The following is a 22,442-nucleotide window of genomic DNA, read 5'->3' on the forward strand; positions in this document are numbered from 1 at the left end:
ACATCCTCTGACCTCAGCTAGTGATCCTGCCTGCCAAGGGCAGACAGGTCTCTGCAACTCTATGGGTGGTAGGGGTGGTGAAGAGGGGAGAGGTAGTCTCACTTGCACAGATGTTGGTGTATGGTTGTCTCTTTTGTGCTCTTTCAACAGAGGTCTGTCCAGTCCTTGCAAGTCTGGGGAGGGGATGGTACAGGACTATGAGGTCACTGTGAGAAGAGGGGCTCCAGCAGAACCAGGGTCCAATGGCCTTGGAGAGATGGCTGGGGACAGCTGGACTCATTACGTCTACTCCTAAATGGAGGAAACGACCCCTCAGCTATACAGCACCTGAGCCAGAATGTCACCATGGTGCTGCTCCACAGGATGACAGCTACCTGGCTTGTGAGGGCCCCTATTCTAGGGACAGATATTTCATTCTGCCCTCCCAGAGCAGCAAGCAACAACCCTATGCCAGGAGGCCAATTGGCACATGAAGTGCCAGCTCCAATCGATTGATAGTAGCTGCCTGGCTCTGAAAGGTAGCTGAGATCGATTCACCATGCTGCCAGCACACAGATGGACCCAGCGGTGGCTCCAGCAGTGAGTCCTTGCCTTGGGCCATTTCATTTTCTTTGTCCTGGCCAAGGAATGATTGGGTGAACACACGGGACTCCCAATATGGGTGGAAAAGACAAGAGTGTCTGGTCACACCCCTCCACCACCCATGAGCATGGTTGTGGGCAGTTTGCTTCCCCAGGTGGCCTTGGGGAATGCAATGAGCTGAGGAACTGGTCATGTCCAGGTGCATCCAGGGCAGGAAAGGCTGACAGCATGCATGAGCCAGGGTCACTGGCCAAGAAGTCATCTCAGGACCTCCCCCTAGAAAAGCCCACTGAGCAGCATTCCTGCTGGTTCCCCCCACACCACAAGGTTACGCGGAGCTGGCGGAGAGTCATGCTCCCACTCATGTCAGGTACTCTCAATCTGGAGAGGAAATGCAACCATGCCAATCTCAACAGGCAGCGAAGCCGCGTTTCTTTCTGACTCCAGGTAAGGTGGAGAAAATGGGACAGCAGTACGGGGGCATAAACGCACAACTCCACTTCCCCAGACGGAGAGCTGTGGGGCTGTGAGGATGCCAGGAGGAGGTAATAAAGGCGGCCCCATGGGGGACCTGAAAGGTGGGACAAGCCTAAGAGGTCTCCACATCCAGGCCTGGTGGGGGAGGTGAGCCCCTGGTTTACAGAAGGGGTCCCTTCCTGCTCTCGGAAATACGGCAGCCTACCTCCACCGCCGCCCCGCTCCGGGGGCCCAGGGGCGGTGAGGGTGAGAGAGTCCCCAGGCCCCAGGGTCAGACGACTGTGTTCAAGCAAGTCAGAACCTCTCTGAGGCTGTTTCCCAACTATAAAATGGGATAGTGGCAGAACTCTCCCTCGCGGTTTGCGTGAGGAATACAATTCGATGTCGACAGGAAGGCGCGGCGTGCACCGCGCAGCGCACAGCGAGTAGCAGGCGCTGAAGAAGGATACCTGTGAACTGGGGGTGGTAATGGAGGCTACGCGGCCGGAATCCGGGGAAGGGCCGCCGGCCCTACCAGTCCCTGCTCGGGGCTGGATGGTCGGGGGATGTTCTCGTAACTCGGCTGGGAGGAAACTGCCCCGCTTACCCGGCCACTACCACCGCAGAGGTTCGGGCAGGTGCCGCGGCCTCGGCCCCTCCGCGAGGGGGCCGGTCAGCCGCCGGGACTGACATCCCGAAGGCCCAATGGAAAGCCGTCATCTCCACGCACCCGTCCAATCGGCGCCGGTTGCCGTGCCGCGCCGGGTCTCTCGACCAATGGGGAAATTTGCGGTCAGATGGGGCGGGGCGGAGTTCCGCGTCGCCGGCCCGGTCCGCTTTGCACACGGGCCGCGTGAGGGCGAGAGGGCTGGCCCGGGGTCTCGGGTTGCTTGCTGGGTCCGGAGGGAGGGGGCGGCCCCCGCACCGGCCCGACTTGCGGCCCAGTGGACGGCGACCCGCGCCGCGCCCCGCCCTGGGAACGCCGCACCCCGCGCGCCGAGGGACCCGGGGACGCCCTTCTGGGGTCTGGGGCCGCGCTGCGGAGCCGCCCACGCTGCGCAGCCACCCACGCTGCGCTCCAGGTAAGCTTGAGCCAGTGGGCGGGGTGCGGGACCTGGGGCTGGGGCAGCGGGTCTGAGCCGGGACTGGGGGCGGGGCTGCAGATCTGGGACGCGTTCCGGGCAGCGGTCCGGACTGGGTCTTGTACCCGGAGTCGAGATTAGGGCGAGGGTCTGGGCCGGGCTTCGGAGCCAATCTCCGCCCCACCCGCGTCTTGTCCGTGCGCTCTGCGGCGCCGGAGACCTCGGGCCGGGGGAGGGGGCGGGTCCCTTTGTGCGCGGTCTCCGAGCCCTACTCGACCCGGCCGGGTGCCTTGCATCGAGCTCTCCAGCTGAGCGTGGCCCGACCCCGCAGCCGTGTCCGCCCCGCGCGACGCTTGGCGCCTAGCTGCCGGGGCCCTGCGGCCACGGAAACTTTCCAACGGCCCGAGGGGCGGCAGGCCGGGAACTTTCCTGGGGCAGCGCGCCGCCGGGAAGCGCAGGGGCACCGACGGCCCGGAGGGATATCCCCGCGCCGCGCTGCTCCTGCCGCCTCGGGGGTGAGCGAGGGCACGCCACCTGGATTCCCGGCCTGGGTCTCCCTCCCCACGTCGCCCTGCGCCCCCTCGGGGCCCGTGCAGAGCATGTCTTCTACACTCTGAGGGAACCTCTGCTCGGTTTGCTGGGGAGTCGCCCTGGGCAGATGGCGTGAGATCTCCAGCCTATTTTAATTTTTAAATAATTAAATATTGGCTGCTTATAAAATTTCACCGTTTGTTAGCTATGTGTAACGTAGCATACTTAAAATGGAACCAAAGGACTTCAGCTCCCTTTCCCTACACCCAGGCATATTTAGAAATAAGGAAAATAAAGGTGCTCTGTGGGTGTTTTTTAAAGTAGGCTCTTAATGCTGCTGTCTAATAACCTCAGGTGGGTACCCACGCCGCTGTGGGGGAAGCCTCCTCTATGGTATGGGCCAGCGGGGTGCAGTGGGAGCCTCCACCTCTCCTGACCTTAGCTTCTCTGGGGTAGCTGCCTTTACTTCTTACTACTTCCTTACTACTGCCTTATCTGCCTTTGCTCTGGGATCCAGGCTGTGGTTAGAGATCTGGTCCAAACAGGGCGGGTGTTACCTGTCTTGTACTCACTGTATTGGAGTTGAGATGGTGCTGAATGCAGGGGCCAGTCAGCGCTCTCTTGCCCAGTGTGCCATGCCAGTGGCCAGTCAGTTCCTGAGCAGGTGATCCAGGCCTTAGGTCAGGCCACAGTGTGAACCACAGCGTGTCTGGGAAGGCATTTCCTCCAGTCTTGCCCCATCCTATCCACAATGTCTGCTCCCAACTGTCTCCTGACCCCACCCTACCCCCATTCTGGGGTCCACCAGGGCCCAGCAGAGAGGACTGGGCACAGAACATTCGCTAAGGGACTCAAGTCCCAGCTGAGAGGGTAGTTGAGCACAGCCAAGCCAGCCCCTGCCCAGCTCTTGGCTGAGCTGCCCTGTCAGACTTTTCTGCATAAACACAAGAACCTCCTGACCAAGGTCCCTCCTGGGAGAACAAGGTCTGACCCTCAGTCCTGCTAAATTTGAGCCTCCCCACCCACCACATCTGGGCTGCTTGGCTCCCGTGTTTGCTCTGGCACCCCTTCCAGAGGTGGCTCTGCAGTGTCCTCCCAGCCCCAGGGGCCCTCTGCATCTCTGTGGCTCTGTGAGCGTAGGGTAGCACCCCTCCTCCTGTTTGTGCTACTAGGGATTCAGGGTGAGTTCACTGTCACCCCAGGAGTCTGGCCTGGGGGAGCGTGAGGCTGTCCGGAGTGAGTACAGGAGGAGCAGGAGCAGCAGGATCCCCAGTCTCTGGGAGGAGCAGGGAGCTCTGCGCATGGATGCCAGGCACCACCCTCTGTCTAGCCCATCTGTCGTGTTCCCCACCTGGCCCTGGCAGAGGGAGTGACAGGGTTGAATTGGGATAGGGAGTCAGGGCCCACTCTGTAGATGGGGCCAGGAATGGAGGGTGGGAGTCTAGGGACAGCACTGTAGAGCACCAGGTGGGCCCTGGGGGTCCTGGGGACTTCCCTGATGGTGGCTTAGTCGTGGGGAGGTGTCTGTTCTTTTGCCACTAGCTTCAATTAAGACCAGGATGAGGCCGGTCGTGGTGGCTCACGCCTGTAATCCCAACACTTTGGGAGGCCAAGGCAGGCGGATCACCTGAGATCAAGAGTTAGATACGAGCCTGGCCAACATGGCAAAACCCTGTCTCTACTAAAAATACAAAAATTAGCCGGGCATGGTGGCATGTGCCTGTAGTCCCAGCTACTTGGGAGGCTGATGCAGAATTGCTTGAACCAGGGAGGTGAGGGTTACAGTGAGCCGAGATCACACCACTCTTCTCCAGCCTAGGTGATAGAGCGAGACTCTGTCTCAAAATAAAAACAAAAACAAAAACAAAGCAAAACCGAAAAAACCAGGATGGACTGGTCACGGTGGCTCACGCCTATAATCCCAACACTTTGGGAGGCCAAGGCAGGCAGACAGATCACATGAGGTCGGGAGTTTGAGACCAGCCTGGCCAATATGGTGAAACCCGGTTTCTACTAAAAATACAAAAAAATTAGCTGGGCCTGGTGGCACACGCCTGTAATCCCAGCTGCTGGGGAGACTGAGGCAGGAGGATTGCCTGAACCCGGGAGGCAGAGGTTGCAGTGAGCCAAGATTGTACCATCGCACTCCAGCCTGGGTGACAGGGCGAGACTTCGTCTCAAAAAAAAAAAAAAAAAAAAAAAAGCCAGAAAAGGCCGGGCACGGTGGCTCAAGCCTGTAATCCCAGCACTTTGGGAGGCCGAGACGGGTGGATCACGAGGTCAGGAGATCGAGACCATCCTGGCTAACACGTGAAACCCTGTCTCTACTAAAAAAATACAAAAATTAGCCAGGAGCGGTGGCGGGCACCTGTAGTCCCAGCTACTCAGGAGGCTGAGGCAGGAGAATGGCGTGAACCCGGGAGGCAGAGCTTGCAGTGAGCTGAGATCCGGCCACTGCACTCCAGCCTGGGCAACAGAGCGAGACTCCGTCTCAAAAAAAAAAAAAAAAAAAGCCAGAAAAAACCAAGATGAAGTCTTGGGTTACTCTGAGGAGACACGGTATCAAGGATCCCTTAGTAGGCTTTCCTGGCTCAGGGGCTTTACATCTTGGCCTATTTCAGGTCAGGAAGATGACCCAGAGCTGGTGGATGCCTGGAGCCACAGATTTCACCCCACCCCATAACCAGTTAGGCCCAGACCCTTCCCACTGCCCCTGCTGATTGAGGGACTGCCGTCTCTTGCAAAGCAATAGGGAGCCGAGCGTGGCCACCAGAGGGCAGCTGGGACCGCCATGGCAGGCAAGACTGGCTCCACCCAGCTTCCTGCAGCAGACCAGGACCCTTCCCCAGACTACTGGCTTGGATGACCAGAGCTCGGCCTCTAAGCTACCTGTGGAGGGCCTGGAGTTGGAGAGGAGCCAAGCAAGTCTCCTCGGTGCCCCTTACATGTTTAGTGCAGGCAGAAGGAGGTCTGAAGGCCAGGTGGTGGGTGACCACACACAGGCAGGCTTAGTGGGGATAGTAAAAGACTAGCCCTGTGCCTATGTAGCCCCAAAAGTGCAGCATCCTTCAAGTGCGTGCCCAGGGACCTCCCAGGCCTTCCCAGGTGTGGGCTGTGTTTCAATGTCCGCAGTAGAAGTGGGCGTGTTCTCACTATGTGCCCAGAGTGGCAGCAGGCCTAGGAGAACACTGGGTTTTGCTGTAGGAGACACCATTGTCATTGAGCAGCAAGGACCTTCCCTGTCCAGTGGCCACGGGGCACTCCACGCACCTGCCTGCATTGGCTGTTACCAGGGCATGTTCTCAGCTACCTGCAGTCAGTGTCACCTCCCGCTTACAGAGCAGGAAGTGAGGAGACTTGGGGAGGGGGTGGCCTGATGAGACCACATTTCAGGGAGCACAGAATGAGCTCACCTGGGCTCCTCACTGCCTACCCAGCCCGGGCTGCATCCTCCATCCCAGTTCTGGGCCCAGTGTGTACCCATGGGAGCTGCCCCGTGCTGTCAGCCATCCAAGGGGCTGTAGCTTGCTAATCTGGCTATGTGGCCCCGGCCAGGCTCATGCCCCAGTATGAGACCTCTCAGCCCTTTGGTTGGATCATGGATACCGTGCCGGAACCACAGGCCTTCCTAGGGCATCAGTGGGGTGTAGCCAGGGGCTGGCAGAGCCCCGTGGCCAGCCACTGGATCTGGAGAGTTTGGTGGGGGGGGCCCATGCCAGGCCATCCTCACTGGGGGAAAGGGCCCAATAAAGGGTGTAGTCGTCCCCTGGCCTTGAGGCGGCTGGTAGTGGGTCCTTGGCCAGGCAGGTGACCTCAGAGCCTGCAGAGCAGCCTTGAAGTGGTACTCGGGGGGCTCCCCAAGGTGAGCACCCCCCACCTTTCCATATGATCCCATCACTAGTTCTGCATTCACATCACTGTCCTGCCTGTCATCCCTCTATCTGTCCTTTGCCCAGGGCTCCCTTAGGTTGGCCACAGATGCTCTGCTCTGCCCCTGCCTGTACGATGCTGCTGTGGCTAGTGTACCCTTAGGAAGGAGACCTGCAGCTCTGGCTGCTCCTACCATCCAGCCTCCTGTGGTGCTGCTGTTCTCTGCTCCCACCCATCTCTTTGGGGAAGCCCTCTCCAGTGCCTCACTTGAACCCCTTTCCAGGGTCTCCTATTGGCTCTCCCATATGGTTGCAGGTTCTTGGCCTGGCTGGACCCCATGAGGCGGGAGGCCCATGAGGAAAGAGCCGTGTTCTTCTTTGGCCATACTTCCCCATCTGGGTGGGGGACTTTGGGAGGCCCTGGGGGCAGGAAGACCTGAGTTAAATCCTGGCCCAGCCACTGTCTGGCCTGGACCCAGTTTCTCCATGTGTAAAATGGGGTGTGTAGCCAACCTGAGGCACCTGGTGGTGTCCATGAGATGATGGCTCGCAGCCAGTGTGTCGTGAGTCTGTGGCACATGGTGACTCCTCGGGAGAGGCTGGTGCTTATCAGGGCTGATTTTAAAAAGTCACATGGTTCTCTGTGGTTCAAAACCTATGTGAACACTTAAGCTAAAAGCAGAGGTTTCCTAGCAATGTCACACTCAGAGCAAAAGCTGGTTCCTAAGCCTCAGACCTTGGAGTAGGAGCAGCATCTCTTCTTGGGGACGCAGCACTGGTGGGTGGGCTCCCAGCCAGGCCTGCCCCTCTCAGGCACACACACACACTCATATTCATATGCACGCACATGCATATGCACATGTGCCTGGCTTGGTCCCTGGTTCTTCCCTGCCTCAGGCTCCATGTCACACCCCCCATGATCCCACCCTGAGGTGTAGCCTGTTGCCCACCCTCACTTGGACCCCTTCCCATGATGAAGAGGCTGTTGGGAGACAGGGAGACACACCGTGGGGGCGCCAGAATTGACCATGACCACAAAGGACTATTGGGCAGAGCCTCAGAACCGTCTAGAAAACACCATAGAGCTGGGGGAGAGAGCTCTCATTACCCATGTTCCCCAGAGACGGCCTCCCGTCCGAGGCCCAGCCCTTCCCTGTCTGTCTACGGTGTCTTGTTTTTCATTTTTACGACATGAACATTCTGGCAACATCTCCAGGCCTAGATATAACGAGAGGGAATGTGTCCCTCGGGCCATTGGCTAAGACAGGAAACCGCAGGGTCCTTCCCTGAGGAAGGCTGAAGGCTGTGGGAGCACAGGCACCCCCTTGTCTCCTGCTCCAGCCCATAAGCCTGAGCACCACAGGCTTGAGTGCCAGGTCCCCCCATCCCAGACAAATGGTCATTCACACCTGGCTGGGACCAAATGGTCATTCATACCTGGCCTCAGCTCCAGGGCCAGGAACCTGCCTGCTTCCCAGCCTTCCCTGTCCTGGTGACTGTTGGGGGCAGCTGCCTGCCTCCGAGGGCCCAGGATCTGTGTTGGCCTCAGGAAACCTCGGGAGAGGCACATGGCCTGGCCTACAAGGCAGGAGCAGACTCCAGGGAGGTAGAGCAGGTGCCTTGTGGGGTTATGAGCACCTGCATGGGCCAGCAGGACCCGAGCCTGGCTACCCTGGGGTGGGAGTCCTCCTGCTGTGCTGTGTGTGATGGGGAAGACATCATTATCCGTCCACATCTCTGAAGGATCACGTTCCTGAAGGATGGTCAATAGCATTAGAAATGCTGACAAGGAACCCTGGCAGCCCAGTGTCAACTGCAGTCCTGGACTCGTGGGGACAAGAAGGTACACATGAGTGTGTGGTTATGAGTCGGGAGCACCATGGGATGACCTTCAGGTCAGGCTTGACAAGGTCCTGCTTAGAGGACGGTCTGGGCTCGTGTACCTTTATCCAGCAGGGACTTACCAGCTGGATTGACCTCACTTGTGCCTTCTGGTTTCCCTGCAGGAGCCAGAGCCCGCAGGGTGGGCGTCAGGACATGCTGATCTCCCCTCAAGACAGGTGAGTATTCTGGGTTTAGCTTGGGGACATCCTCTCCCATGTAGGACAGCAGAGTGTTTTGGTGGGCCTGGAGGGTGGGGGTGACAGGGATGGACTGTGGCCGTGGACCCGGTGTGCTCCTGGTCCTTCTCACCCTGGGTGGGCACAGCTCCTGGCCTGGACAGGGTGGATGTGAGGGCCTCCTGCCTCCCAGCTTCAGGCCAGTTTGTTACTGGCCGGAATATGGACAGCAGCCACTGGTTTGATGTCTGGCTTTAGGGACAAGCCTGTTTGGGGCTGGCTGACTAGGTTGCTAGTTGATGTTGGTTTGGATATTCACTGGGTCTGTTCTTCACCTGCCTTAGCTAGGATGCCAGCCACAGTGGCATCCAGTATCGGCACAGCCTACTGGGCCAGGCCATTCACTTGCCCCTGGGAGACTGGAGCCACAGGGATAGAGGATAGTCCTGGAGGCCAGGCACACAAAACTTTGTCTGAAAGGGTCAGAGAGTAAGTAATTCAATTTTGCAAGGCTTATGGTCTCTGTCACAGTTGCAGTGCTCTGCCATTGTAGGATGAAAATGGCTGCAGACAGCCCGTAACTGAATAGTCTGAACGTGCTCTGATCACAGCCATAGACCACGTGGGAGGACCAGCGTCTGGCCGAGAATGTCACTGCTCAGGACATTTGGCTATGCAGGGTCTTCTGGGTTGGGACAAAGAGGCTCAGGCAGGGTACTTGGGTTGCTTGTGGCACAGGGGATGGGGCGTCTCAGGGTGGCAAGAGGGGCTGTCCCACTGCCCTTAACTCCTCATAGGCCACCACACTTCAGGGAGGCCAGGTCAGCCAGATGCCAAACGACAGCCCTGGTAACAAGGCCCGCAGGAGGGTGGTTGGCTGGGCAGGTCCAAGGCTGCCCAGGCACACTTGCTCACTTTCCTTCCTGTTGCTTGCTCCTTTCTTGTCCCTCCTTTTCCCTCCCCCTTCCAGTTCTTGGTCTTCTCTGTGTTTCTCTGTGGCCCTCTCTGTGCCTCTTTCTCTGCCTTTCCCCATCTCCTGTCCTGCCCACCTGGAATGTGGTGATTGTTTATTCCGGTCTGCTGTGGTGATTGATTTGTCATGTCTGCTCTGGGCGCTGGTGTGGTGCTGGCCTGGGCAACCTGGGCCCTGGCTTGTGGCTGCCTGCTCTGCTGGGCCCTGGGGTGTGGTCCTGCCCACAGCAAGGGGGAGCCTCAGGGCTCAGCTGGGACAGGGGCTGATGTAAACACCCATGTGTTGCCATACTCAGCACCCACTCACCCAGCCTCATGCTGAGTCCTGGGCATCACAGGCACATCAGGCCCAGCCCTGCCCCTGAGGAGCTCCCAGCCAGGTTGAAGAGACACACAGAGAAACAACACAACAGACAGAGAAACCAGTGGCCAACTGTGGAGTTACAAGATGGTGATGAGTAGCAGGGCTCCCTTAGGAGGGGGAGCTGGGAGGGTGTGATGGGGTAGTGCACGCTGAGACCAGGCCTGGGTGAGAAGGACTGGCGGGGACACAGATGCCCTGCCCTTTCCCATAGCTGACCAGCAGTGGTGTCCTGTCAGAGATCAGCACCAGCCTGGCCGCCTCCATCAGCTGCCGTGTGCCTGCAGGGTGTTGCGGCTTCGTCTCCTGTGGCTGCCTGGCCCCCGTGCCGGGCTTTCTCTTGGGTTTTGATGGGTTTCTCAGCTGTTGTATGAGTCCTTATATATAAAAGATATTCATTCTTCACTCATCTTTTTGCCTGCTGTCTCACCTTTTTAATTTTCATTTATGATCATTTATTTATTTATTTATTTATTTATTTTTTTTTTTTTGAGACGGAGTCTAGCTCTGTTGCCCAGGCTGGAGTGCAATGGCCGGATCTCAGCTCACTGCAAGCCCCGCCTCCTGGGTTCACGCCATTCTCCTGCCTCAGCCTCCCGAGTAGCTGGGAGTACAGGCGCCCGCCACCTCGCCCGGCTAATTTTTTTTGTATTTTAGTAGAGACGGGGTTTCACCGTGTTAGCCAGGATGGTCTCGATCTCCTGAACTCGTGATCCACCCGTCTCAGCCTCCCAAAGTGCTGGGATTACAGGCTTGAGCCACCGCGCCCGGCCTTATGATCATTTTTGATGTCAAGAATGTTTCACATTTTGTGGTGAAGTCTGTTGGATTTTTCCCCATTTTTATTTTATTTTTTAATTTTTATTTTTTATTATTATTTTTTTGAGACGGAGTCTCACTCTGTTGCCCAGGCTGGAGTGCAGTGGTGTGATCTCGGCTCACTGCAAGCTCTGCCTCCTGGGTTCACATCATTCTCCTGCCTCAGCCTCCCGAGTAGCTAGGACTACAGGCGCCCGCCACCATGCCTGGCTAATTTTTTGTATTTTTAGTAGAGACAGGGTTTCACCCTGTTAGCCAGGATGGTCTTGATCTCCTGACCTCATGATCCACCCGTCTCAGCCTCCCAAAGTGCTGGGATTACAGGTGTGAGCCATCGCGCCCGGCCTTTCTCCATTTTTAGATATTCCGTCACTCTTGTGTAGTCAACCCTCCCTAGCATATAGCCAGATAAACATGCACCTGTCTTTTCTTCTAGAAGGTTTTTTTTTTTTTTTTTTTTTGAGACGGAGTCTGGCTCTGTCGCCCGGGCTAGAGTGCAGTGGCCGGACCTCAGCTCACTGCAAGCTCCGCCCCCCGGGTTTACGCCATTCTCCTGCCTCAGCCTCCCGAGTAGCTAGGACTACAGGCACCCGCCGCCTCACCCGGCTAGTTTTTTGTATTTTTTTAGTAGAGACGGGGTTTCACCGTGTTAGCCAGGATGGTCTGGATCTCCTGACCTCGTGATCCGCCCGTCTCGGCCTCCCAAAGTGCTGGGATTACAGGCTTGAGCCACCGCGCCCGGCCTCTTCTAGAAGGTATTTTTACTTTAGTTTTGTACACAGGACTTAATCTGTCTGTCTTAGTCCATTTTGTGCTGCTGTATCAGAATACCTGAGACTGGCTAATTCCTGAAAAACAAGGACTTATTTCTAACAATTCTGGAGACGGGGAAGTCCAGGATTGAGGGGCCACATCTGGCGAGGGCCTTCTTGTCGTGGCATACCCCAGGACCAGGAGGTGGCAGAAGGGCAGGAGCACACGTGAGAGCGCTAAAGGAGGCAGAACCCATCCTTTTATCAGGAACCTGCACCCGAAATAACAAATCCACTCCCACAGTAACGGAATTAATCCATTCATATGCAGAGCCCTTGTGACCTAAACATCTCTTAGAGGTCCCATCTTCAACACTGTTGTGTTGGGAATTAAGTTTCCAGCACATGGACTTTGGGCACACATTCAGCCCATAGCACCAACTAGTATTTATTCTGATGTAAACGGGCAGCAGTGATTTAACTTTGTTTTTACAGCTGCATCTGAACTGTTTCCTTTTTGTTTGTTTGTTTTGAGACAGAGTCTCCCTCTGTCACCCAGGCTGGGGTGCAGTGGTGCATCCTCAGCTCACTGCAACCTTCACCTCCCAGGTTCAAGCAATTCTCCTGCCTCAGCCTCCCGAGTAGCTGGGATTACAGGCGCCGGCCACCATCCCTGGCTAATTTTTGTAATCTTTTTTTTTTTTTTTTAAATAGAGATGGGGGCCGGGCGCGGTGGCTCAAGCCTGTAATCCCAGCACTTTGGGAGGCCGAGGCGGGCGGATCACAAGGTCAGGAGATCGAGACCACAGTGAAACCCCGTCTCTACTAAAAATACAAAAAATTAGCCGGGCGCGGTGGCGGGCGCCTGTAGTCCCAGCTACTCAGGAGGCTGAGGCAGGAGAATGGCGGGAACCCGGGAGGCGGAGCTTGCAGTGAGCCGAGATCGCGCCACTGCACTCCAGCCTGGGCAACAGCGTGAGACTCCGTCTCAAAAAAAAAAAAAATAAAAAAAAAAAATAAATAGAGATGGGGCTTCACCATGTTGGCCAGGCTGGTGTTGAACTCCTGACCTCAGGTGATCCTCCCATCTCAGCCTCCCAAAGTGCTGGGATTAAAGGCATGAGCCACCGCACCCAGCCTGAACTGTTTCTTGACTAGTGTCTTCTGTCATTAGAAAATGGAAACGCCCCAACGCTTTCGTGTCTTACAGTTTGTGGTTGCCGGTGTTGTAAAGATCGGGGTGGGGGGCCTCCTGGCTGTCGGTCTGCTGGCAGGCGTCCCAGGTATCCTTTGTGTGCCTCTGGGGGTGTGTGTGGTCATTCTCTGGGGGTGTGTGTGGTTTCTTCTCCCTGGGACCTGTATGGGACTCCCTGTGAGCTGGCACTGCTGGAGCAGGCCAGCTCCCCTGTGAGGGTTGTGGTGTGCCTGGGACCCGTTTCCTGAGAATAAGGCCTGGGCCCCCACAGCCACCTGGCCCTCTCTGTGGGTGCCTGGCCTTTCGATGCTGTATGCTAAGGTTGGGGGCACTGCTGGGACCTCGGGGCCCACAGCCCCTGAGCCAGCCTGTGGTGAGGGGTGTGACTCTCCTGACGTCAGCTCACGTGGCCTTTCATGGGGAAGCAGGAGGGTGTCCCTTGCCCAGGCTGCTGGGAGGACTGGCCTCATCCTCGAGCGTCATGGGCTCCAATATCCTTGTGACCCGAGGCAGAGTTGTTACAGGAAAGGGGTCCTGATCCAAACCCCAAGAGAGGGTTCTTAGACCTCGCGCAAGAAAGAATTCAGGGTGAGTCCACGGTGCAAAGTGAAAGCAAGTTTATTAAGAAAGTAAAGGAATAAAAGAATGGCTACTCTACAGACAGCAGCTCTGAGGGCTGCTGGTTGCCCATTTTTATGGTGATTTTTTGATGATATGCTAAACAAGGAGTGGATTATTCATGCCTCCCCTTTTTAGACTATACAGAGTAACTTCCTGACATTGCCATGGCATGTGTAAACTGTCATGGCGCTGGTGGGAGTGTAGCAGTGAGGACAACCAGAGGTCACTCTTGTGGCCATTTTGGTTTTGGTGGGTTTTCGCCAGCTCATTTACTGCAAACTGTTTTATCAGCAAGGTCTTTATGACCTGTATTTTGTGCCGACTTCCTATCTCATCCTGTGACTTAGAATGCCTTAATTGTCTGGGAAGGCATCCCAGTAGTTGTCAGCCTCATTTTACCCAGCTGCTATTCAAGATGGAGTTGTTCTGGTTCACATGCCTCTGACAGAGGCACTGCCAGACCAGGGGCTCATGTGTGTCCTCTTTGTGTCCCAGCCTTGGGCTGGTGGGCAGGTGGTGGTCGGCGATCTGGCTGCTGCATGAAGACCTTATCTTTGTAGCTGGAGAGCCTGGTGTAGGCTGGCCAGCCACCCCCGCTGTGCCGCCCCTTGTTCAGGATGACTCGTGGCTGGTGGTGAGGTTGTGCTATGGGGTCAACCTGGGGAGGCCTGCAGTGCCAGGACACCAGCAAGGGCCCTGGCCATGCCATGCCCAGGGACTCTCCTGAGCTGTCCACAGGCCGCAGTGCAGTGGCTGTTTGGTGCATTTCATCCCCCGTGTCTACCCCAGCTCTCACCTCATCCCTCTCCTCCCTGGAGCATCCCAGGCCCCTGGGCTTGCCTCTCTGGTCCCTCCTTGGGCCTCCTCTGGCTGCAGTTGGCTCTGGCTGTTATTGAAGCCTCCCTGGGCTCAGGCTGGGTGCCTTAACCACAGCAGAGGGCATCCTTTGAGTCAGGTCCAATGCAGTAGGAGTGTTCCTGTGGGGGTGCCCCCCTAAAGCTCAGATTTGGGGAGCCTAAGACTTCTCTCACCTGCCTGGCAGAGGACGTGGGGACAGCTATACAGTGTGAGGCTGGGGAAGATGGGGGCTGGGCGCCCCACACCCCCTCCCCTGTGGCCCATCTTGCCAGGTTGACCATTTTGCAGGTGATAACTTCAGTATTTAAAATAAGCCTTTAGTTAAACTTTCTCTTTTAAAAATATTTTTACTCTTCTTGAAATTCTAATTAGGCCATTTACACATCTGAATTTACTTGCTGCATTTTGCAAGATAATGATGCTGCAGAGATGGCTACCAACCCCATCCTCGCTGGGCGCGGTGGCTCACGCCTCTAATCCCAGCACTTTGGGAGGCCGAGGCGGGCGGATCACAAGGTCAGGAGATCGAGACCACAGTGAAACCCTGTTTCTACTAAAAATACAAAAAATTAGCCGGGCGCGGTGGCGGGAGCCTGTAGTCCCAGCTACTCAGGAGGCTGAGGCAGGAGAATGGCGTGAACCTGGGAGGCAGAGCTTGCAGTGAGCCGAGATGGCACCATGGCACTCCAGCCTGGGCGACAGAGTGAGACTCCGTCTCAAAAAAAAAAAAACAAAAAAACAACCCCATCCTCCCAGTCCTCCCCAGGGCCTTTGCTGTGTGCCCTGGGGGGAGGTGCTGGGTGCCCCCAGGGCCCATCCAGGGGGTCCATAGTGCCTGGAGGGCCAGTGAGTATACAGGTGGAAAAAGTGAGGCCAGGCCACTGAGCAGTCAGGGACTGCGTAGGTGGAGAGGTCTCACCCTGGACAAGGTCCACCCTTCACTAGGCAGCGTCTCCCTCCTCAGAGGCTCCACCACACCCACCCCAGGCCTGGAGCTGAGGCCCTTGCAGTGCCATAGACGTGTTTCCTGCATCTGCTGGGCCAGGCTTCCCTGGGTGTGCCTGAGAGGCTGAGAGCCAAGGAGAGGCCAAGACACCGAGTGGCAGAGGCCAGGTGACTGTGGTGCCAGCACCCCCACTTTTTTTTTTTTTTTTTTTTTGGAAACAGAGTCTTACTATCACTCAGGCTGGAGTGCAATGGTGCAATCTTGGCTCACTGCAACCTCTGCCTCCCAGGTTCAAGTGATTTTCGTGCCTCAGCCATCTGAGTAGCTGGGACTACAGGCACCCGCCACCACACATGGCTAATTTTTGTATTTTTAGTAGAGATGGGGTTTTGTCACGTTGGCCAGGCTGGTCTCAAACTTCTAGCCCCAAGTGACCTGCCCGCCTCGGCTTCCCAAAATGCTGGGATTACAGGTGTAAGTCATAGTGCCTGGCCCTTTAAATAATGAAGCAGTATGTGCTTGTTTATAGAAAATGTAGAAAACACAGTAAAGGAGGAACAAAAACTCATGCCTGTTGCAGGCGCACAGCCCAGCGCACCTGACCTCCCCCACCGTCCCCGATGTGTGCTTTCTAAGTGTGATGTGTGCCATGGTCCTGTGCCCCTGGCACTGCCCATCAGCGCCCCCTGTCGTCATACCCTTGGTGTCCCACTGCGCTGGGCTTGCCTCTCCTCTGGCGCCCCAGCTCCTTCCCCTCCAGGCTTGCTCTTTTCCCAGGTGTGTTCAGGAGACGGCTTCCATCTTGGGCGTTCAGGCTGTTTCCAACTTTTCTCCACCATCAGGGCTGCAGCAACAAACATTTCATGCCCTGAGTAGCTTTTCTGTATTTGAACAACTTGGGCTTGACCTTGAGGTCCCAGTGGGGCAGAAGATGTGTGTGTGCTGGGGGCAGAGCATTGGTGGGATGATCAGACACCAGGGATACCAAGGCCTCAGGGAGCAGCTGAGGGAAGGGGCCCCAGCAGCCCCTCTCCAGAGAGACAGCCACTCCCACCTTCTGCAGACAGCGCCTGCCTGGGGCCCTGCACTGAAGACAGACCCTGCAATGGGAAGACAGACAGTGCAGGGATCTGCCCCTTCCATGAGGTGCCGCTACCCAGTGCATGGCTCCGTATCTGCGAATTAGGAGCCCAGATCCCCCAGCGGGGGTGTGTGAGGTGACACACTTCTTGGTTTGCTATGGAATCCAGGCCATCCTCGGCCCGGAGCTGGTCCCCACCGAGCTTGCCTCTAGCACCTCGCACAGTAGGTGCGGGAGCTTCTTGCTTAGCTTCTGTTCCCCGCCAGTCCTGTGCCTTTTCTCACCCCAGCCTGGTCCCTGTGGGTGTTGGTGCCGGGTGATGCCAGCACTCCTGCAGATGATCACCTGCCAGGCAGGCCTCTGGGACCTGCAGCAAGGGTATTGGTGGATCCTGGTTGTGAAGATGGTTCACCGGGCTGAGCCTCCTGTGCACACAGCTGGTGCACCTCAGCTTCCCCCCACCTCCAGTTACAAGCCCATGTGCAGGTGTGGGCGCCAGGGCTCTGTGGAGGGGATCAGCTGTGCCCCTTGTAACATGCCATGGGCTACCAGGTCTCCCAGCATGGAGAAGGATGAGGCTGTGGGGACCCTGTTGAGAAGGCCTGACACCCTGAGGGGAGTAGGAGGAGGGAGAGAAGGGATTTGGGAGGAGGTGGGGGACAGGGAGATTTGGGATGGGATTCCAGTTTGGGTACAGGAGGAGTTGGGGTACAGGAGAAGTGAGGTCAGCAGGAGGTGGTTAGGGGCCTGGAGCCAGGGCCTGGGGATGGAGGGGAGAAGGATGACACCCCTCATGTTCTTTTTTTTTTCTTGAGACAGTCTCACTCTTGCCTGCGCTAGAGTGCAGTGGTGTGATCTCAGCTCACTGCAGCCTCCACCTCCCAAGTTCAAGTGATTCTTCTCTCTCAGCCTCCAGAGTAGCTGAGACTACAGGCATGTGCCACCACAGTGGGCTAACTTTTGATTTTTTTTTCTTTTTTCTTTTTTGAGAAGGAGTTTCACTCTTGTTGCCCAGGCTGGAGTGCAATGGTGTGATCTCAGCTCACCGCAACCTCCACCTCCCGGATTCAAGCAATTCTCCTGCCTTAGCCTCCCAAGTAGCTGGGATTACAGGCATAAGCCTCCATGCCCGGATAATTTTTTTGTTTGTTTTTGTATTTTTAGTAGAGATGGGGTTTCACCATGTTGGTCAGGCTGGTCTCGAACTCCCAACCTCAGGTGATCCGCCCGCCTCGGCCTCCCAAAGTGCTGGAATTACAGGTGTGATCCACCGCACCCAGCCTAATTTTTGGCATTTTTAGTAGGGACGGGGTTTCACCATGTTGGCCAGGCTGGTTTCAAACTCCTGACCTCAGGTGATCCGCTCGCCTTGGCCTCCCAAAGTGCTGGGATTACAGGCGTGAGCCACTGTGTCGGTCCTATGTTCTAAGCACCCTGGCTGCACGTGGCACCTTCTGGGAACCGAGGTTGCTGGAGAGGGACCTTCTGAACACACTGGGGCAGGTAGGCCGTGGCACCGGGTCCCCCAGTCAGTGAGCAGAGACTGTAAGCCTCACCTGTGTCCCCCTGCCTGGGGAGAATGGGGTCTTATTGCCCCCTGGGAGGGCCAGCAGCCTGGCTAGGGCCCTGGAGAGGACAGGGCATGGTCAGGACCCCACCTGGTTCCACCTCCTCTCAGCTGGAGCTCCCCCAACCCAACTGCTCTATCCGATGAATCCCAGACTCAACTGGGGCCAGGGACTTGGGTGAGACCCATCTTCCTCCAGGACCTCAGAACCTGTGGGAGAGGAGTGTCTTATACTGGAGAAACTGAGGTTCAGTGAGCCAGCCCAGCCCCAGGCAAGCACACCCTCCATTTCCAGGCTTTTTGGTGACATTTCTGTGGCATTTGCCCATCTGCAGGGAGCTATTGTTTGTAATGAGACTAACTCGGTTATTTGTGTTTGAAGAAAGAATTCCAGACGTTTATTTACCAAACCTGTGAAAGAGGCATTGGTTAATTTTAAATTAAGGCTTCATGTTCACAGACTTTTGTCTTTGCAGAGCCAGGGTCTTCCAGAGGTTCAGTGTTGCTGGGGGTGGGCGTAGGCAGGCCCCAGAGTGTGGTGCAAGGAAGGAGGCTGCCTGTGACCCAGTGGCCCACGCTGACAGCCTCGTGTCCTGGGGAGCCCTGGGTCTTGAGGTCCATTCCGTAAGCTAGCATGGTCCCCTTACTCCTGGTGCTCACCCCCAACCCTAAACCCACCTGTCCTGCCCTGTTTACTTGGAGTCTCTCAACCTCCACTGTATTAGGCTCTTCTTTCATTGCTATAAAGAAATACCTGAGACTGGGAAATTTATAAAGAAAAGAGATTTAATTGGCTCACAGTTCTGCAGGCTGTACAGGGAACATAGCTCCAACATCAGCTTCTGGGGAGGCCTCAGGAAGCTTCCAGTCCTGGCGGAAGGGGAAGCGAGAGCAGGCGTTTCACATGGCGAAAACAGGATCGAGAGAGAGGAGGGGGAGGTACCACACACTTTTATGCAGCCAGAATTCACTCACTATCGCAAGGACAGCACCAAGGGGATGGCGTGAAAACATTCATGAGAAATCTGCCCCCATGATCCAATCATCTCCCACCAGGCCCCACCTCCAGCATTGGGGATTACATTTCAATATGAGATTTGGGCAGGGACAAATATTCAAAGTATATCACCTACCAATAGTAATTACCTCCCAGAGCCACTGCCATTTTGGTAGGGCAGGAGGAGTGTCCCCCAGATCTGAGGACAGCAGGTTTGGGCAGCCAGAAAGGGACTGGGTAGGAGTGGGGCAGTGTCCCCTGTCCCTTCCCCTGCAACTGGTAGGGGCTCCTTCTGCCAGGGCCTTGGAAGCTCCTGTGCTGAGCCTGGTTTTCTTGCCCACTGCTTCAGCAAATGTTTATGATTTCCTCTTGTGAGTTTCCCCATCCCCTTCAGGATAAAAGCCATCTTCAGTCCCTGGGACACCACCATCCTTACTCCTTGCCCGCCCCCACTTTGGACTCTGCAGAGTGCTTGGGTGGCCCACTCCCTGATCCTTCTAGATGCAGAGATGGCCTCGCCAAGGCAGCACCTCCTGAGCCTCTGGAGCCCCAGGGCAGTCCTTCTCATGACACTTCTTCAATTTCCTGGACAAATTGCCTTCAGTGTAGGGCCCAGCTCTGATTCTTCAGGCTGGTCTGCGCACGGGAGCTACGATGCTTTGCTGGCCAGTGCACTGTTCCTGGCTGCTCATCCTTGCTTTCTTTATGCAGCAGAAACACCTGAAGCACCTGCTATATGTCAGGTGCTGTGCTGGCTGCTGCACCTGCCCTGACCTGTCACCTAGCAGAAGCCCAGGTGGTTTCTGTCTCTGACTTTCAGTTTCAGCTGTAGGGGCAGGGGAAGGTTTAGATTTTTGTAAATCTCTGCACAGGCACAACGGGGAACTTGACAGTGTGATCCTGGGCTCACAGATTAATTTTCTGTATCTTCTCTAGTCCTGTCCTCTCTGAACAATATCTGTTGAAAATTTCTCTCTTTCTGGCTTGTGAAAGGTAGTCAGTGATAGGTACAATTTTTATTCCCTTAACTTCCATATTTTCTTGGTCATTTCAATGGGAATTTTTGTTTGGGGCCTAGTTTACTCATATTCATCCTTTATAGTTTGATAATTAAATGGTTTAAGGCTATGAATTTACCTCTGAGGAGAATACTGGCTGTAACCCATACATTTTAAGGTATGATGTGGGAGTATATTTTTTCACTGTTTCTAAACAGACAATTTTGTATCTTTTTTTTTTTTTAGCCTTTATTATTATTATTATTATTACACTTTAAGTTCTAGGGTACATGTGTACAACGTGCAGGTTTGTTACATATGTATACAATTCTGTATTCTTACATTTTTATTTTTATTTTTATTTTTTGAGACAGGGTCTCACTCTGTCACCCAAGCTGGAGTTCAGTAGCATGATTATAGCTCACTGCAGCCTCGACCTCCCAGGCCCCAGTGATCCTCCTACGTCAGCCTCTCAAGTAGCTGGGACTACAGGTGCACGCCAGCATGCCTGGCTAATTTTCTTTCTTTCTTTTTTTTTTTTTTTTGAGATGGAATCTCACTCTGTCACCTAGGCTGGAGGGTGGTGGCACGATCTTGGCTCACTGCAGTCTCTACCTCCTGGGTTCAAGTGATCTTCCTGCCTCAGCCCCCCTAGTAGCTGGGACTGTAGGCACATGCCACCATGCCCGGCTAATTTTTTTGTATTTTTAGTAGAGACAGGGTTTCACCATGTTGACCAGGCTGGTCTCGAACTCCTGAGCTCAGGTGATCCACCTGCCTCGGCCTCCCAAAGTGCTGGGATTACAGGCATGAGCCACTGCACCCAGCCATGCCTGGTTAATTTTTGCATTTTTTTGTACAGACAGGGTTATGCCATGTTGCCCAGGTTGGTCTTGAACTTCTGGGCCCCAGCAATCCACTTGCCTTGGCCTCCCAAAGTGCTGGGATTACAGGTATGAGCCACTGCACCCAGCCTTAAATTTTTACCTTTGATATACTATTTATTTAAAAAGGGTAGGCCAGGCACGGTGGCTCATGCTTGTAATACTAGCACTTTGGGAGGCTGAGGCAGGCGGATCACGAGGTCAAGAGATCAAGACCATCCTGGTCAATGGTGAAACCCCATCTCTACTAAAAATAAAAAAAAATTACCTGGGTGTGGTGGCAGGCACCTGTAGTCCCAGCTACACAGGAGGCTGAGGCAGGAGAATGGCGTGAACCCGGGAGGCAGAGCTCACAGTGAGCCCAGATCACGCCACAGCACTCTAGCCTGATGACAGGGCGAGACTCCATCTCAAAAATAAACAAATAAAAGGGTATTAGGCAATTTCTTATTATGTGAGGGGGCCTCTTTTTTAAATTTAATTTTTAATTATGGTAGAATACACATAACACAAAATTCACTATCTTAACCATTTTCAAGTATACAATTCAGTAGCGTTGTACACGTTGTTCACATTGCTGTGCAACCAATTTCAGAACTTTGTTTTATTCTTGCAAAACAGAAACTCTGTACCCATTAGAAAACTCCCTGTTTGCCCCTTTCTTGAACTGCTTCTACTTTTCCTATTATTTGACTACTTTAGATGCCTAATATAAATAGAATCCCACAGTATCTGTCTTTTTGTGACTGGCTTATTTCACTTAGCATCGTGAGAATAGTATGTGTCAGAATTTTCTTTCTTTTTAGGCTGCATGATATTCCCTTGTATGTCTCCACCACATTTTTTTACCCATTTATCCACCGGTGGACACTTGGGTTGCTTCCCCTTTTTGGCTATTGAGAATAATGCTGGTATGAATATGGTTGTGCACATATCTCTTTGAGACCCTGCTTTCAATTTTTTTTTTTTTTTTGAGATGGAGTCTCGCTCTGTTGCCCAGGCTGGAGTGCAGTGGCGCGATCTCAGCTCACTGTGGGCTCCACCTCCCGGTTTCACGCCATTCTCCTGCCTCAGCCTCCTGAGTAGCTGGAAGTACAGGCGCCTGCTACCATGCCCGGCTAATTTTTTGCATTTTTAGTAGAGACGGTGTTTCACCGTGTTAGCCAGGATGGTCTCGATCTCCTGACCTCGTGATCCGCTCGCCTCGGCCTCCTGAAGTGCTGGGATTACAGCCGTGAGCCACCACGCTCGGCTTCAATTCTTTTAGAGACATAATGCAGAATTTTTTGATTGCTAGACCATATGGTAATTCTATTTTTAATTTTTTGAGGAACTGCCGTACTGATCTTACATTCCCACCAGCAATGCATAAGGGTCTTAATTTGTCCATATCCCTGCCAATGCTTTTTTTTTTTTTTAAATAAAATAGCCATCCTAATGGTGTAAGGTGATATTTCATTGTAGCCTTAATTTGTGCTTCCCTAATGATTAGAAATGTTGAGCAAATTTTTTAACATGCTTGTTGGCCATGTGTGTATCTTCTTTGGAGAAATGTCAGTTCAACTCCACCCATTTTTAAATTGGGTTATTTGTTTTTTTGCTGTTGTTAAGTTTTGGGAGTTCTTTACATGTTCTGGATATGAATTCCTTATCAGATACGTGATTTACAAATGTTTTCTCCCATTCTGTGGGTTGCTTTTTCACTATATTGATTGTGTCCGTTGATGAACAGACGTTTTAAATTTAGATGTAGTACAATTTATTTTTACTTCTGTTGCCTGTGTTTTTGGTGTCTTATCCAAGATATCATT

General features: G+C 54.5%; 1 protein-coding gene across 20 annotated transcripts in view; it reads left to right on the forward strand.

Moving 5' to 3' along the window:
- The first annotated feature begins 1,878 nt into the window (after positions 1 to 1,878).
- ARVCF (ARVCF delta catenin family member) overlaps positions 1,879 to 22,442 on the forward strand; it is a 55,728-nt gene continuing 35,164 nt past the window's right edge. For all 20 annotated transcript variants that reach the window (XR_012419004.1, XR_012419005.1, XM_074004416.1 and 17 more), the window contains exons 1-2: positions 1,879 to 2,120; positions 8,527 to 8,580. The gene's annotated coding sequence lies outside the window, so the exon portion shown is untranslated. The remainder of the gene's footprint in view (positions 2,121 to 8,526; positions 8,581 to 22,442) is intronic.

The sequence above is a fragment of the Macaca fascicularis genome, chromosome 10 (assembly GCF_037993035.2).
Source record: "Macaca fascicularis isolate 582-1 chromosome 10, T2T-MFA8v1.1".
Taxonomy (NCBI): domain Eukaryota; kingdom Metazoa; phylum Chordata; class Mammalia; order Primates; family Cercopithecidae; genus Macaca; species Macaca fascicularis.